Here is a 15,643-nt window from a genome sequence, read left to right on the forward strand (position 1 = left end):
CTTCAGTGATTGTCCCAAAATACTGTATAATATATTATGATAACTAGGTGGCAAAAAAATCGATGAGTTCAAAAGATATAGGGACGTGCTTGTTGGAGCTTCAGAAAAAGGCTTTGTGATACGAATGTCAATACTCAATAATTTATGACATTATAAGGTGATTTTGTTTCAGAGTTCAAATGCTGTTATTGTATGCCAAAAGTCTTTCAAGATCCTGTGTTCAGAAGTCTCTTAAAAAGCTGTGTATTTCAAGGGGGAGAGGAAGTATCAATTTTCAGAAAAGATAAAAGGATTTTTATTATTATTATTATTATACCTTGGTTTGATACAAAATATACAAGGCAGCTAAGACAAAGTATCTGCAAAGTTTAGTTATAATAAAAGTAGAGACAAAGATTTAGCTATTCTAACATGGGGGAAAGAAAACTACAGACAAGGGAAAATCTGTAATGTAGTAATTGACTTGCTATGGAATGATTCATGTCTCAATTGTGTGTGAAGTACAGATAGGAGATATTCCAGAGCACAGAACACAATGTACCCTGCACTGCAAAACAGCAAAAGCCTTTAGGCCAGAAAAAGCTTATGAGATAGGCACAAATACTTTAAATACTGCTACAAATGGGGGAGCATAACCATTCTGGGTTTAAGCCTGCTGTAATAGTAGCTCCCATGCTCAGTGGAAACTGATGCCTCTCATGTGATGAGGAGTAACCTTGAAGATGCTGACATATGCCAGGTGACTAGATGCAGAATGCAAAGTGTCCTATACCAGCTCCTCTGCCTCGTGTGACACTGGTACCCTTCAGCTGAACTTCAATGATATATTTGGTTTTGCATTTTCTCAAATGTATGCATTTTTCCCTTCTAAAATCAACCTCATAATGACCAAATTAAGTAATTAGTTTTTTCTACAAAATGTAGAGAAATTTTGATGCTTATCACACTTTATCTCTTAATAATTATTGTCTGTTTTCAGCAAAGAAGGGAGAAGAGAGATAAAGCTTTCTCTGACGGTCTCATCTAGTGGATAGTCAAGACATTTCTAAAAGAATAATTTAGTGAAGTTCTATTTGAAATTATTAAGAATTTAACTAATAGTATTAAAATTGCTGCTCAGCTCCAAAGACAGCAAATAAAATTCCTAGTATGTCAACTACAAACTTGGAGGTGGTTTGGAGGATGAGTTTTAGGAAGACATGTCTAGACTTCCTTGTAGAGATAGACTATCATATGAACCATTATTCAAGACTATTGAGCCATCACTGCAGTTTTATTTCAGGACCATTGAAAGTAGTCCAATAAGTTCTTTGTAAAGTAAAATATTTTTAAATGATAATCAACAGTAGATTAAAATTATGCCATTCACAGACTGTGTAAGGAAAGACAGCAATAAGATGTCTGCTTCTGGTCCTTGGAAACATTTAAACTGCCTGCCACAAACCTTCATAATAAAAAGGCATAGGGCAGTTTGCAAATAAAATTAAAGTGTTAGACAGAATTTATCCTAAAAGTTTGGAATCACTTCTCTCAGACTCTTGCTAGATTTTTTTATTCCTCCAGATGCTAGTTTGAGAGGACAAAATGTAAATGCTTACTCATATATTTCAGGTAATTTTAGCTTTCTCTCTCCTCCCTCTCCAATGAAATTACTTAGTTAAACTACTCCTGAGGCCCTCCTGAAGTGACCTCCTGTCTGAAACATATACACTTTGAAATACATTAATTTCTCAACAGTTCAGCCCATCCTCGTCATTACTCTGTCCCACACTTCCTCAGACATGAAACTTTTCTTGTTTCTGCCAGTTGCCCATACTTCTACAGGATTTACTGGTGAGAACCAGCCTTTGGTGATGCACATGGGCACCATCTCCTTCTAGATGCATTTGAAAAAGCCGTGGAAGACCAGATGCTTTTCTATTAGCCCTCTGTCTACCCGAACTTCTAGTTTTGTGGATCTGGCACCTTTCAGAGGGCAATTCATTGTGGTGGGGAAATGAGCACAGCGTTTTGGCTTCTGGGGCCTTTTTTGTGCTCTGCAGTGACCATGTTCCAGCTGCCAGGGGACCATGGCCAAACTGCTGCTTTTCTGCAGGAAAACTGACAAGCTCCTGCTTGAAGCCTGGAAAAATACTCTCAATCGGTAAATCTTCAGCTTCAGCTTCAGCTTCAGCTGCAACAAAACATGGAAAGAAAAATTCCTTTCCCAGAGGTTCCAGGTGTCCGATCCTTGACAACTCATGACTTTGTTTTCCCTACTCTTGATCACTCTGGGTAGGTTCTGAACATTTAGATTGTTGTAAGTGGGAATGGGTGAGATGAGCAGGAATCTGTATGTAGACCTTCAGCAGAAAAATAAATTCACTGAAGCGTTGTCTGCATCTCTGTACTTAAAGAATTAAGCCTTTAGCAGATAAGGATTAATATGAAGTCTCTGAAATCTAGAAGCTCCTCTGATTTGCACTACACAGGAAATTTGTCCTTGAGCATCTTGTTCCTTTTGTTCTGCTAGATTCTTATTAGTATCTTGCACTTTAATTTTAATAAATTTTAGCAATACACAGTAATCTGACTATGAAAATTGTCAACATAACTTTTAGCAAAACAGGCCCTATTTTTTGAGATACAGACAATATTTAATACTTACTGAAGCTGATGGGAGAAACAACATAGCATTTTATAAAGTGGTCTGAGATTTTTGTAACCAAAATGATCAATTTTATTTTATTCTATATTTACCATAAGCTGTCTTGCATAATTGCCTACTTGGCTTCATGACTCACAGTAGGGAAACTGAGAGCACTATTCTTAATAAAACTGTGTTGAGCTTTTCACTGATAATGGAATGGGGTTTATGGTGCTCCCCATTCAATATGCTGGAATTCCTGAAAGTAACTTTTAAACTGAATCTAAACCAGTAGTATTACCTTGCAGCTAAATTTTGAAGTAAAATATATGTATTTGGACAGTATTGCCAATTTTTTTCTAGCTATAAATTTAGAAACACAGGATATCCTATGCTTTGTATAAATATTATTTATTATGAAGTTACTGGAAAACTGGCTTAAATCCGCAGCTTTTAGGTAACAAATAGTTCTCACTTTGCTTCTAGGTAACAAATAATTCTCAATGTTTTTCCACATATAAAGGAATATAATTTCTGCCATCTGTTTCAACAATTAATTTATTTTGCAGTAACTTCAGCTGCTGTCTGCAGTGACTTCAGTTGCAACTTTAAAAATCTCTCTGATGAGACTTCCCAATAATGTATTGTAGGTTTTAATTTCTTTGTTTTATTTATGGAACCCACCACATTTCTACAGAGTTTTTTAATGCCTACAAGAAGAAACTGATATCTGTACATCAGAAAAGGCAATTAGAACACAATTCTTGCTTAGGACAGACCAAAATCCAAAACAAATAATCTTTATACTTCTTGGGTGGCATATTTTTCCTTTAGGAATTTCTTTGACAGTTTATTCTGAGCTATTATTTAAAGGTCTGAATTTTTAAGAAGAACTCGTGTTTTCCATTATTTCGATGTGTCTAATGTGAATATCTGAAAAGGTACCCAAGATGTGTTTTCATGGCATTAAGTGTTCAGTGAAAAAACTGTCTTCAAATACTCTATTCTCTTTTTCATTCTTCTACCCTGTACTGTGGCATGAGGGTGAAAACAGACCGTCAGCACTGCTGAAAAATTGTTTGTGGCACCACACTGTGAGGTTGAACACAAAACTAAAAATCTTGCAGGTAAACTGTTGGTAGTGTGATACCATGGCCCAGAAATCTCTTGTCACTCTAGACACTGCAGGTCTTCCTGTTCCAGAATTTGGAAAATCATCCTGATCTGTTTATTCTACTTCTATGAGTCAGTTAAATCATAGTCTTTGAACTCCTCATACATGTCTCCTCATACAGCACCCTTACAGAGCTGTTGTTCACTGGATCTTCTTTTCCATTATGACAGCATTGTTCAGATCTAATAAAAATGAGGAGGCATTGCAGGCAGGCAAATACTGTCATTCCCTTCTGTAACTGTTCTTTGAGGCTGAGGGTGTATATTCATTCCTCCAAAAGGGTACAGGCTGTATCTAATCAGAATCTGGCAATTACTTCTGTGCAAAAAAATTGCAGTGTGATTTTTGTATTGTAAATTCTGGTTTTGTTATTTTTCTGTCTGTTTGCTCTGGGTGAAACTGGAATGAGAAAAGTGATAATTTTTATTAACAGGGTAAAGACTTTCATGATCAGAAGCAGGAGTTGGGCAGCACTTCTCCACCTCAATACAGGAGGAAAATTTGCATACAGTGGCATCCTGTGCTAGAAGGAAACCTGTTATATCTGTAGTTGGCCTGGTAAATTCAAGCTTGATTAAATATTTCTGGAGAGTCATTCACTTTCAAATGCTTCCAATGGGAGCCCAAATACATGAGGAATGACATAGCACTTTTGTCAAAAGATAATACATGGGGCACTAATTGGTCTAAGGCAATGAATCATAACCTTGTCCAAAATAACCTGTGCTTAAGCAGGATTGAATAAGAGCATATGAATGTGTCTGCCCATAAACATTATCCACTATCAGCAGTGTTCACAGGCAGACATTCAGATAAATCATAAATCTTGACTTCTTTTTCTCCATTCAACATGACTGATATTTTAACTTAGATTGTACTTAGCTCTATCCTAATACAGAACAGGCTGGGCTGCAAACCACAACTACTTGTGGGTCTATGGCTAGTCAAATAATAATTACTTGGAAAATAGGAAATGCTGATTTTCTTCTTAAGAGGACATAAGATCTTATATTTTTCTATTAAAGAGAGACACTTTGATTCTACCCATAATCCCAAGGATGTTTTGGTAACAAAAGTCAAATTATTACATTGTTACAGGTTAGAAAATTTCTTAGGTTTTTATTTATGTAGATTGATAGAGTGGCTTGGATAAGATTGTTCTTTATGAGAATGCTGACATAAACCCATGACATAATATTTTAAGATATGACAAAATCATCATTCAAGCTGATGACATAGCAATTATTTTAGCAGTTCTTCGACCAAACTATGAGAAATAATCTAATTATAATTTTACGTACTGTTGATACTTGTGCTATAAATAAGGAATTGTATGTAGGTCACTCAACTGTTTGGTTGTAAAATCGTTTACTTAACATACTGATGTCATTAAATTATTATTCCAGGTCACTGGGTAATCACACTTGGCAATCACTGAGTAATTTTTAAAAGAAGGAATCATCCTTTCATGGAATCAGCTTCTAATTCTGCCCCTGAATTCCTTTAGTTCCAGAATCTATTTTAAACAAAATATACAGGGCCACAAGTGTGCATGTGTTGCTTTCACTTCTCTGTGTCAAATTCATGGAATCATAGAATGGTTTGGGTTGGAAGGGACTTAAAAAATAATCTAGATGCAACAGCTCTACCATGGGCAGGGATGTTACCCACTAGACCAGGTTGCTCAGAGCACCATCCTGCCTGGCCCTGAACATTTGCAGGGATGGGGGTCTGTAACTTCTCTGGGCAGCCGGTTCCAGTGCCTCCCCACACTCAGAGTAAAGAAGTTGTTCTTAATATCCAATCTAATTCTACTCTCCTTCAGTTTAAAGCCACTGTCCTTTGTCTTATCTCTACATGCCCTTGTAAAAAGCCCCTCTCCAACTTTCAGTATTCAGTAATCATTCAAATATGAATAACTTGTTCTGGCACTCCATTTTCTGGATTCTGACCTGAAGCCTTCTGAAAGCATAAGAAGGGCAGTCAGGTCTCTTGACATTGCATAACAAAAGTGGGATAGGAATGAGTAAGTGGCCTGAAGTGCACGTGTTTCCTCTGACCTGGAGCCACACTGCTTCAGGTTAGTCTTCTTATATAAGACTTGTCTTAACAAGCAAGATGTGACAGGCCAGTGCAGAGCTGGGGAGTGAACTATCAAATCACTGTGGCAGTGATTAAGATCAGGGCTAGAACTCCCTCCCTAAGTGTTGTTCATTTAGCCAGGTGTACCTTCACTGAACTCCCTGAGGTTTGGGTTAGGCATCTGCAGTAGTGATGTTTGTTACTGACTTACTTTATAGAGCAGGAACAGTACGTGGGATTAATGTAGTCTTGACTGATGGTTCATAAACTCTTCATGGAACTTATCTTTGTTTGTAATAAATGTAATGGGAACAAGAATTCAATATGTCTAATTTGATTAATACTAGGTGAAAAGCAAGGCTGTGCTAGCTAAAGGGTGAGTATGAATTCCTTTTCACAATAGTTCATAATCAGTGGTAAGACTAGTTTCCCATTCTTTTTCCTCCTCTCCATCTCAGCTGGCCCTTTTCTGCCCCCAGTTGCTCATTCCCACACCCTGTCCCCTCCAAAGCAAATGTTATTTGTAATCCAAATCAGTTCAGTGATCCAGTCTAGATTGCAGTTCCACAAACAGTTGTGTTGACACAACTGTGGAGGTGGTACAATATGGGGAGGCAGGAATGAGTGGTTAGGGACTGCATATTGTGAAATGACAGCTTGAAAGTGATACCTGGAAATGCAAGACTTTTTGTATTAGACCTATGGAACCATTATCAAAATTATAAATCAACAAATCAGAACATAAACCTCAGTAGAGAAAGTCAACACAATAAATCACCTTGTCTTCACACAAACCCTAAAGCTGGGGTGTTCTGGTAATCTGCCTTTTTCTGCCTCTTGTTCTGCCAAGCTGAAGCAATAGCTGAAATGTTCAAGACTGTCCTGAATTAGAAAATGGGTTGCACATGTTGTTGTTTTCCTCCCTGCCCCCTACTCCCCCCAGTGAGGTTATTTTTCATTTTGAATGTAGTTGTTGAACCTTGTCATTCTACTGCTCATCTAATTCCTCATTCAGTTTTATAGTTAAGCAGTAATTAGAAACTATCACTGGGGAAAAAGTATGTTGCAGCCATTTGATGTGATCCAGCCTCATAAAAAATATAAACTGTCCAAAAGTAGCAGTAGGAGAATTGCAAAGGACTCATTCTCACTCAAATTCAAAATAAAACGTTAAAACCTATATCTTAGAACAAGTGCTACTTCTCATAACCATTTCCAAACAATGTACAGTAGGGTTAACAATGGAGAAAAGTGAGAGTAGGTTTTCTTTCAGCTGAAAGAGCTGAAATGAAGGAAACTCAGAAGAAAGCACAATGAGGCCAGCAGCTGTGTAACAGGTATGACAGGTCCTTCCCACATCCCAGCGCTTCTCTGGACAAAGTCCTCCCATTCACAGGTTTGTAGGTGCACACCTGTGTTAGGCACCAGCTGATGTAACACCTCGAGTAAATGTCTCTGGTTCCTCACCTCCTTTGCCACACAGAGGTTGAGCCGAGGGTGGGATGGGCAGGGAAGGGGAGCTGGGATTGGGGATTGGGCTCTCCTGCCCCAGCATCTGGGTGCTGCCCCTCTGAAATGCACTGCCTGTCCCCCTGCTATGGGAGCTACTTTCCGTTCTTCAGAAAACCTGCCAGTAAGAACACTAAACTATTTCTTCAACGTAGGAAAATACCCTCAAACAACTGATTGGCTCTCTACTTACCTTATTTATTTTTTTTTTTCAAACTGCTTTACCTGTTCATAAAATAAGGAAGAAGAGGGAAAAATATTTGTCTTTCCCTTGTGGACTAATATCCCAAAGAGATTAAACTCCCATGAGATTAAAGGGAAAACTGAGGAATGAGAGACCCACATAACAAACCTAGTTTTTTTTTAAATCAGGAACGCAGTGGGAGGAGGAAGGAAGCAGGAGCAGTCAGGCTTGAATGAAAATATATTTGCAATAAATTTTGTCCAAAATGTTTTCTGAGATTTTTATAAGAATAGAGCAGACGCCCTTCCTTTCACAGGAGACAACAGAAGGCCTTAAACATTTATTTTACATTTCTGTTTCCATTGTGTTAAGTTTATTGGTTGCAGTAATTTTATGATTGCTTTTCAGTGGCTTGGAGGCATAGAGTCTGCTTTATTTCTATATCAATATCACAACAAATTGCATTCAGCAAACTGAGAAATCTGCAAGGATTTATCATTGCAATTTCTCACCTAACCCATGGCGAATGCATTGTGGCAGATTTATTGTATGACACTATCCTCCCTCACCCCATCACTCCTTCACCTGGCTCTTGGCCTCTCGTGGCCCCAAGGGCATAGAGAAGCTCCCTTCCCTGCCCACACCCAGGGCTCCCCTGGGTTCACTTTCACTCGTATTTTCTTTTTTCTGTCAGCTCCTGCCCTGGTGTTGGCAGAACACAGCTCCCTACAGCCCTGCTGTGTGTGGTCCTGCTGAGCTGGGCTAGGGATGCCCTCCATACCTGTTACCTGAGCCTAGAGGTGAGAGGGGTGTCTCCAGCGTTTTCATTTCTTGTTGAGATCTCAGTCGTGGACTTTTTGGCTGTTGCTTTGCACTGTACACAGAAGTTCTGTGTGTTTCACAAATGTCACAGGCTATGTGTTCAAGGTTTTGTCTGTTTTGTGTCAGTGTACCTCACACTCTTAGCTAAAAAGAAGCCATGCAACAAAAATGTGAGTGATGAGGGTGCAGAACCTTCTTCTGAATCAGTAAAAATAGCTTTTCAAATGGAAACTGAAAAGTCAGCTGTTACAGATCTGCAAATTCAGGACCCAAGCAGAGAGCTGAATAGACAATCAAATTAAGAAACAAATAACAACTTTCTGTTCTGGATAAAAATTCCAAAGTACTTGTTAGACTTTAAGAGCTCTTTGATATTTGTGGATTTCATAGTCATGACTAAATTTGCTTTCAAGGCTTTCTTGCACTGCAGAGTTTCCATATCATAGAAAACAGGTGTTCCTGGTTCTCCAGTCTCTAAGGATGAAGGTTCATGAACAATTTTCCTTCTGACAATATTTTCCTTTCAAGCTGCTTGCTTCCATTCCCTTACTGATATTTGTCTCCTCAGCTCTGCCAGTGGAATGCTTGATAAGATTTTACTCAATAGGATCAACAAAATGTTCTAAGCTAAGAAAAATGCTCCAGAAAGAAAAAAAAAGGGGGTCTTTTCAACCCAGATTATTTCATTAATCTAATTTAGAGCATGCACTGAACACACATTGTCCTGCAACATGGGCACAACTAAGAGGTGATAAATTGTGGTACCACAGGAGGGAACGAATAACTGGGGTGAGAAAGGGCTGAAATTTATTAAATTGGTTTTGTCACCAGAGGAAATGAAGTCTGGAACTGCACTACAGCCCTTGTCTGAGTAGGGCTGGACAATACGAAGATTAAAAAAAACAGTGATAGCAGCCAGGGGCAAATCTATATGAGCATCACACAGGATATGTTGCAGCAGGGAATTTAAACAAAGTGCTGGTAAAACAGGGCTCCTAGGGTTGAGGATATTTTGGTTACAAAATTATGATAAGTCTATCCTTCAACTGCAAATCCTTCTTTTATTTTTCTAGTAGAAAACTAGAACAAGTGTTTTTAAAGTGCATCTTTGTGCACCTAGGTTGATTTTGCAAGGAATTTATGAGAAAGTCTCACAGGAACAAGAATTGAGAACAACTGTGAGATTTTACAACTTTACAGGGAAAGCATTCCCTTGGCTTGGACAAGAAGAGTTTTGTTTGGTATGTGTGGGTGTATGCTCTTGATGTATTAGCAGACTCCTCTAAGTCTGTGGTGTTTTCAGCTCAGGTGCTGATTAAAAGCTTAGACCTTTATGATTGCTTTATAAACAGTCAAGGCAATTTAAGATGTCTACACCTGCCATGTGGTTTGATAGTGGAACCATCAGTGCAGGTGTTGTGAGCAATGTTGACAGCGTTTCCTAGACACAGCTCTGGATGGGTTGCTGTCCATGTGGGTGCCTGTGGTGAGGCAGGGGAAAACACACTGCTGAGCTATCCCTGATATCAGCTGAGCTTGGGGGACAAAGACATTCTGCTGAGGATTGCTAACAAATCTCAGAGGTGCCTAATTGTAAGCCCCATTTAGAGCCAGAAATGATAACCTCTAGCACCTTACAAACCAAATTTCTGATATAAACCAAATAGCTGATATAATTTCTTTGCTTCCCCTATTCTCCTTCCTAGATTATGCTCAAGTCAGATATTATGGGATTTGGCCCTCATCAGAGTTTAAGAAATTAGCTTACTGAATGCTAGGCTTAAACTCCAAAATTTCCAAGTGTATCTGAAATGATTTTAAGTAAACCAGAAAGAAAAGTTTTTGAAATAATAGTGATATTATTATTAGCTTTGACAATGGTAAAGTACAGCCACTTCTCAACCTTTACTCTGAGCAACCACGGCTTCTAATAGACCACAAAATTGTCAGCTGCTAGCTGAAGAGGAGATTAAAATGCAAACTGATTTGCAGTAATTTATTGTAGGTCCTTCTAGGAAAAAGCACAGAATACTTCTGTCGCTAATGATGTTATACTGAAATGGGTTTCCACAGGATTCTGCTATGGTTCAAATAATATTATACACGCTGTTAATAACCTTGCACTGTTAATAACCTTCTACTGTTAATCTTCGTATAATATGAAACTGCAAATTAAGAAGTCTTTTAATGTACAGGGGCAGAACTTCATTTAAAGACCTTGATGGTGTAAGAAACAGACTGAAATAAATCCATATTGCAAACAGTCAGCTAATGGATGCGAAGATAAAGAAGGACTTCTGAAGACAGAAGCAGTGCAATGTCAAATCTATATTTTGCACAGTTTCTTACAGGAACTATTCCTATTAAAAGCAGGAATGTAGCAGTATATGAGTGCTTTGTGTGAACTAAGAAATGTTAATGGTAAAAATTATTAGTGAGGCTGAAAAAGTAAAATTTCTTTATGTATTATATAGACAGAAAAGTAAGATTAATGGACTCTGATTAATCCCATATTCAACTTTGGAAATCTACTAGCTTGGCAATACTAAATATCTTATTCACTTCTTATTTTTATATCAAGTTACAAGCCAAGACTTATACTGATTTCATAAACATTGTTTGATTTTAATTTACTATTTGTGCTTCTCATGGTTTAACTTTGATTAAATTAATATCAAGACCATGCTATTGATGATTTTCATTCTAAGTTCTTCCTGTAACATTTTTTTTATTTCCTCCTAAGAGGAACAGTCTTTTATTTTGATAGAGTAATTGGAATTCACTGAAATAATAAAGCTTACTCTATAACATATCCAGCTGGTGCACCCCTGCCACACAGTCTGGACAGATCGCAGCACTGGCAAAAACATTTTTCTGGCAGCAATTCTTTCATAAACACAAAAGGCTTTCTTTTGCTATTTTTCAGGGGTTAGGGCTGTTTAACACCTAAAGAACCCCACCCTGGTTTTGAAACACAAGCGTGATTTAGAGCCAGGTGCTTAAAAATTTATTCTTCATTATTCCATAATTAATAGAAAATTGAATTTCCTTCTGCAAACTCTGCTGGTCTTGTGCCTCTAGTCCATCTCAGCCACAACACTACCACCAATGTTTTCATAAAATGTGATTGTACTCTTCAGTGCATGTATTCCAACGCTGACACCACGGAGCAGGGCTATGGAAAGAGGTCACACCCCTCCACAGGGCATTCTGTCCTGTGTCCAGGACTGCACAGCCCTGGAGGAGGGTTTGTGCTGAATAAGAGGATCAAGGATCAGCTCCTGCTGCTGAAACCAAGTGGCACTGAGATGCTTATTCCCACTGTGCCCAGGCACAGCTCCTCCAGCCGGAGGGGTACCCATGCCATGGTGGACACTGTCCCGTGATCTCTGCCATGGCCTGGCCATCCAGAAGACAATCACCCCTGTTCACCTGGCAACTTCTTTCAGAGAAAGAAGAGCCAGCAATGTCAATGGTCAGGGGTCCAATGCTCACGTTTGATTTACGGGCATTTTTATTGAACTTGCTGATGGCCCTCTCTGTCCCCAGCACAGTGCACCCCTCTGCTCTGCTTCGGCACAGGGACTGTTCACATCAGCAAAGGGCCTGGGATGTGGCTTGGATTATGACTTTTTATGTCTGAGGATATATGAAGCATGGAATTACAGAATCACAAAGATTAGAAAAGGCCTCTGAGATCATTGAGTGCAACTGTTCACAGGCCAAAAAACTACGGATCTCCCAGCCAGGAGGGGAAATACAGGAAGAATATTCAGAAAGAATGTTCAGACAGGGAATGAGTCAAAGCTGAACAGTGAACAGCTGAACAGTGAAAAATGTCCAAATCTGGTTGAAGATCTTGGAAAGTGTGTCATGAATATGGCAGAGAACTTAAAATTTGAGTCCCTGCTTTCCTTTCATCTTTCTCTGGGTATCCATGTTAAAACACCTGGAGACTATTCAGGTGATTGCTAATGGCAAATAATTGCAGTAGAAGTGAACAGGATCAGTACTTTAACTTTATGAAACCCTGAAGTCACCAAATTCTCTGAAAAATCCAGCTGCCAGGCATGTTACATGGGGGAAACAGCATTAGAGGACCTTTTTTCTTTTTTTTCAGTGTCTTCACTCACGACATTCAAGAGAAAAATAACAACCCCATGAGAGTGTCAGGAAGATAAATTCATTAATATCTGTGGAGACTAGAGCACTACTATGAGAGTACTATGGGAAAGCCCATGAGAAAATGAGTGATTCTCTATTCAGTGCTGCATTTGGATGGAGAGCAGTAAATAATGGATAGGGCATGCATTGAGAGGTGAGTCTAAAAAGAAATATTGAACAACTATCGATTCATTGTGCTCTGTTCATGTTTTCCTGGTCCTTCTCTCTGCACCTCCCATGGAGTTTCTTGAGTTTAATCTCATCTGATTTTAGTTTATTAAATAAAGTATCTAGTGTGCTTCCCCTGTAGCCAGTGAAAAGAGAAAGGTACCTTAGGAAGCAATTCATCATGCTACCTCTGACACCTGGGTTAAAATGAGTTGATCACTGTCTGGGGTGTCTATCTCTTTTCCTGGACTCACACTGATGGAGTGCAGAGAAACAATTTGGCTTAGTCCTCCAGAGCTGGGATGACTTCAGTGTTTAGATTAATCCCTCCCTAAATCTCAATGTGAACGGAACAGTGTGCCATCCCAAAACAGGTAAATCATTTTAACAGCCTTGTTTTCCTTCTGGTTTTCTGTGAATCATGATCTGTTTTGCACTGGGAGGTAAAGGTGCTGAAATTTGCATTAGATTGTCATGACAAGATGTTTCAAAGGTGCTATTTGTGGGGCAGCTGGAGAGTGATGGCGTGACACCTGATTAGATGTAGAACAGCTGGTTTTGTTTTCACTATATTGACTAGAGAAGAATCCCTCCCTTTCTTCATGTCACGGTATGTAGAAGGTTCCTTCATAGTACACAATCCTGAAAAAAATACAGTGATTTTGAAAGAATCTATTTTGCATCAGGAAACAAGCTTGCATTATGCCAGGGTGAGGAATCACACAAAGTGAACAACCCTGTTAGCAAATCATACAGACCCAATGATAAAATTTTATTTTGAGATTGAATATGTATTTAATTTGAAATCTAAGACTAAGGGGAGAAATAAAAGCTCAAAGGAAAAATAGTTGGTTGCAACTAAATGGGGGGAGAGGTTTTCAGGCATAATTTTTAAAAAATTAATTATTTATCTTTCTGTTACTAAAATGGATTCGTGAGAGCTTACCTCTGTGTTACAAGGACCAGGTTCCTATGAGCTTCTGAGGACTGGGCTTCTTGAAATGGTGAGTAACTAGCTTAGATTTAAATAATTTTTGGTTTTCATGAAAACCTTTGTGAGCTCAAATCCAGTTGTATTTTATCTGTTATGCATTCTTTTCTTTTTCCAGGACAAGGTGTCTTTTGTAAGTGAAATTCATGACCATATTTTGATGATTAAATTAAAAAACTTATTTTGAAAGGGCACTCTGTAGGAAAATGCAGAATAAGAGGTTAATTAACAGAAAGCTCAACAATCAATCATCTTCAATTAAAATTTGGCTATAGTTAATGCAGTTACAAGTCTGTGTCAGCCTGTTCACTCCAGGGACAAGTCAAATACATAATGCAAATCCACCCTACTTCTCTTCATAACATTAATATTCATTCTATAAAATTTTCATGGCAGGTGAAGTTCTGCATTTTATTTTCTGACAGCAACTCAAAATAGCAGTTTTATGCCGGTCTTTTCATTTGTTTTCTTTATTTCCTAAACACTCTCATTTCTTATATCCCCAATTAGGCAACCACTTTGCCACATGCTTACACTAAGGCTTACTGCATCCTATAATCAGTATAGAAAACAAACAAATAAATCAAAGAGCTGACCAAATGAGGTAATACGGCTTTAGAAGCCACCTAAATAAAAGTCAAAGTGGCTTCCAAATGCCATCTCAGGTATTACTAAGAATGAAGGTGGACTTGCTGAAAAGGTAAATTCCCTACTTTTAGCCATTGCTAAGACATTGCTGGTTTTAGACTTCTGCAGTGACCTCCAGAAAGTGACATTTGTAGACTGGGTAACCAGAACAGAATTCCAATGGACTGATTTAAAAAGTTGCCACCTTCAGTAGTTTAAAAGTTTTATTGGAGTTTGGTGTAGAGCTATGTTAGAACTGACTACATAAAGACACTTCATATTCTCCAATGAAAAGCTGGCTTAAACTGGTTTAAGTAGCTTTACACTGCAGCAGATGAAGAATATTCACACGGTTAGTTCTGCCATAGAAATGGCATCTCAGAGAGACATGATGCTAAGCAGCTATAATGTAAAACATCCTGAGTCCATGTCTTCTGCAGGGAATCTCTCCCATGTCCCAGGGGGCCTGATCACATCAGGCAGTCTGCTGAAAAGGCACTTTCTATATCATGGAATTTGTTTCATATTTTTTTGAAGATCTGTGAGGTATATCTTACATGTTAAATGTACAAAACATGCAATGGCACTCTGTATTCTCATCTACTCACTAGTGTGCAAAAATGAAGACAGGCTTCTGTACAATGCCTCCCTCAGCCATGTAACTACATGTGTTTACATTGCCTTGCTAATTTATTACATTTTACCTTGTTCTCATATGCATGCTGCAACTTCAGTCTATAAACAGACAACTTCTTCTGGGCAACCAACTCTGGCCAGAATTGCTCCTTGAATAACTATCAGTGGCTGCAGTGCAAATTAATGTGGAATGGTTGCAAGAAACTAAAGAGCTCTGAAATGTTAGTGCCAGATAATACGAGTCAGGATTTGAGGCATTTTCAATGTCTCATAACATTCAGAAAGGCTCATGGTCAGACACCTCACCAACCATCCAAAAATAAGAAACCATGCTGCTGCTTGAAAACATGAGGCAAAACTGAGAGCTATATGTTTTAAGGTTTTTTATGTTTTAACTTGTGCTTAAAAATGTATTTTGGTCCATTCATTTTTTCAGCTTTTGAAAGTGCAACAATGGACTCAATGACTATTAGACTTAGGGAGTATATTAGATTAGATTAATTTAAATAACACTATAGATACTCATTAATCATATGTTACCTAATACTCTTTCTCTCTGAAGGGTTGCTTGAAAATCAGATATTTCAATTTGCTGGCAAGGTCTGGATTGAAGAGAAATGTCTCATGCAGTAACTGAAATTCATGATGCAACATCTATAA

The sequence above is a fragment of the Sturnus vulgaris genome, chromosome 2 (genome assembly GCF_052056855.1).
Source record: "Sturnus vulgaris isolate bStuVul1 chromosome 2, bStuVul1.hap1, whole genome shotgun sequence".
Taxonomy (NCBI): Eukaryota; Metazoa; Chordata; class Aves; order Passeriformes; family Sturnidae; genus Sturnus; species Sturnus vulgaris.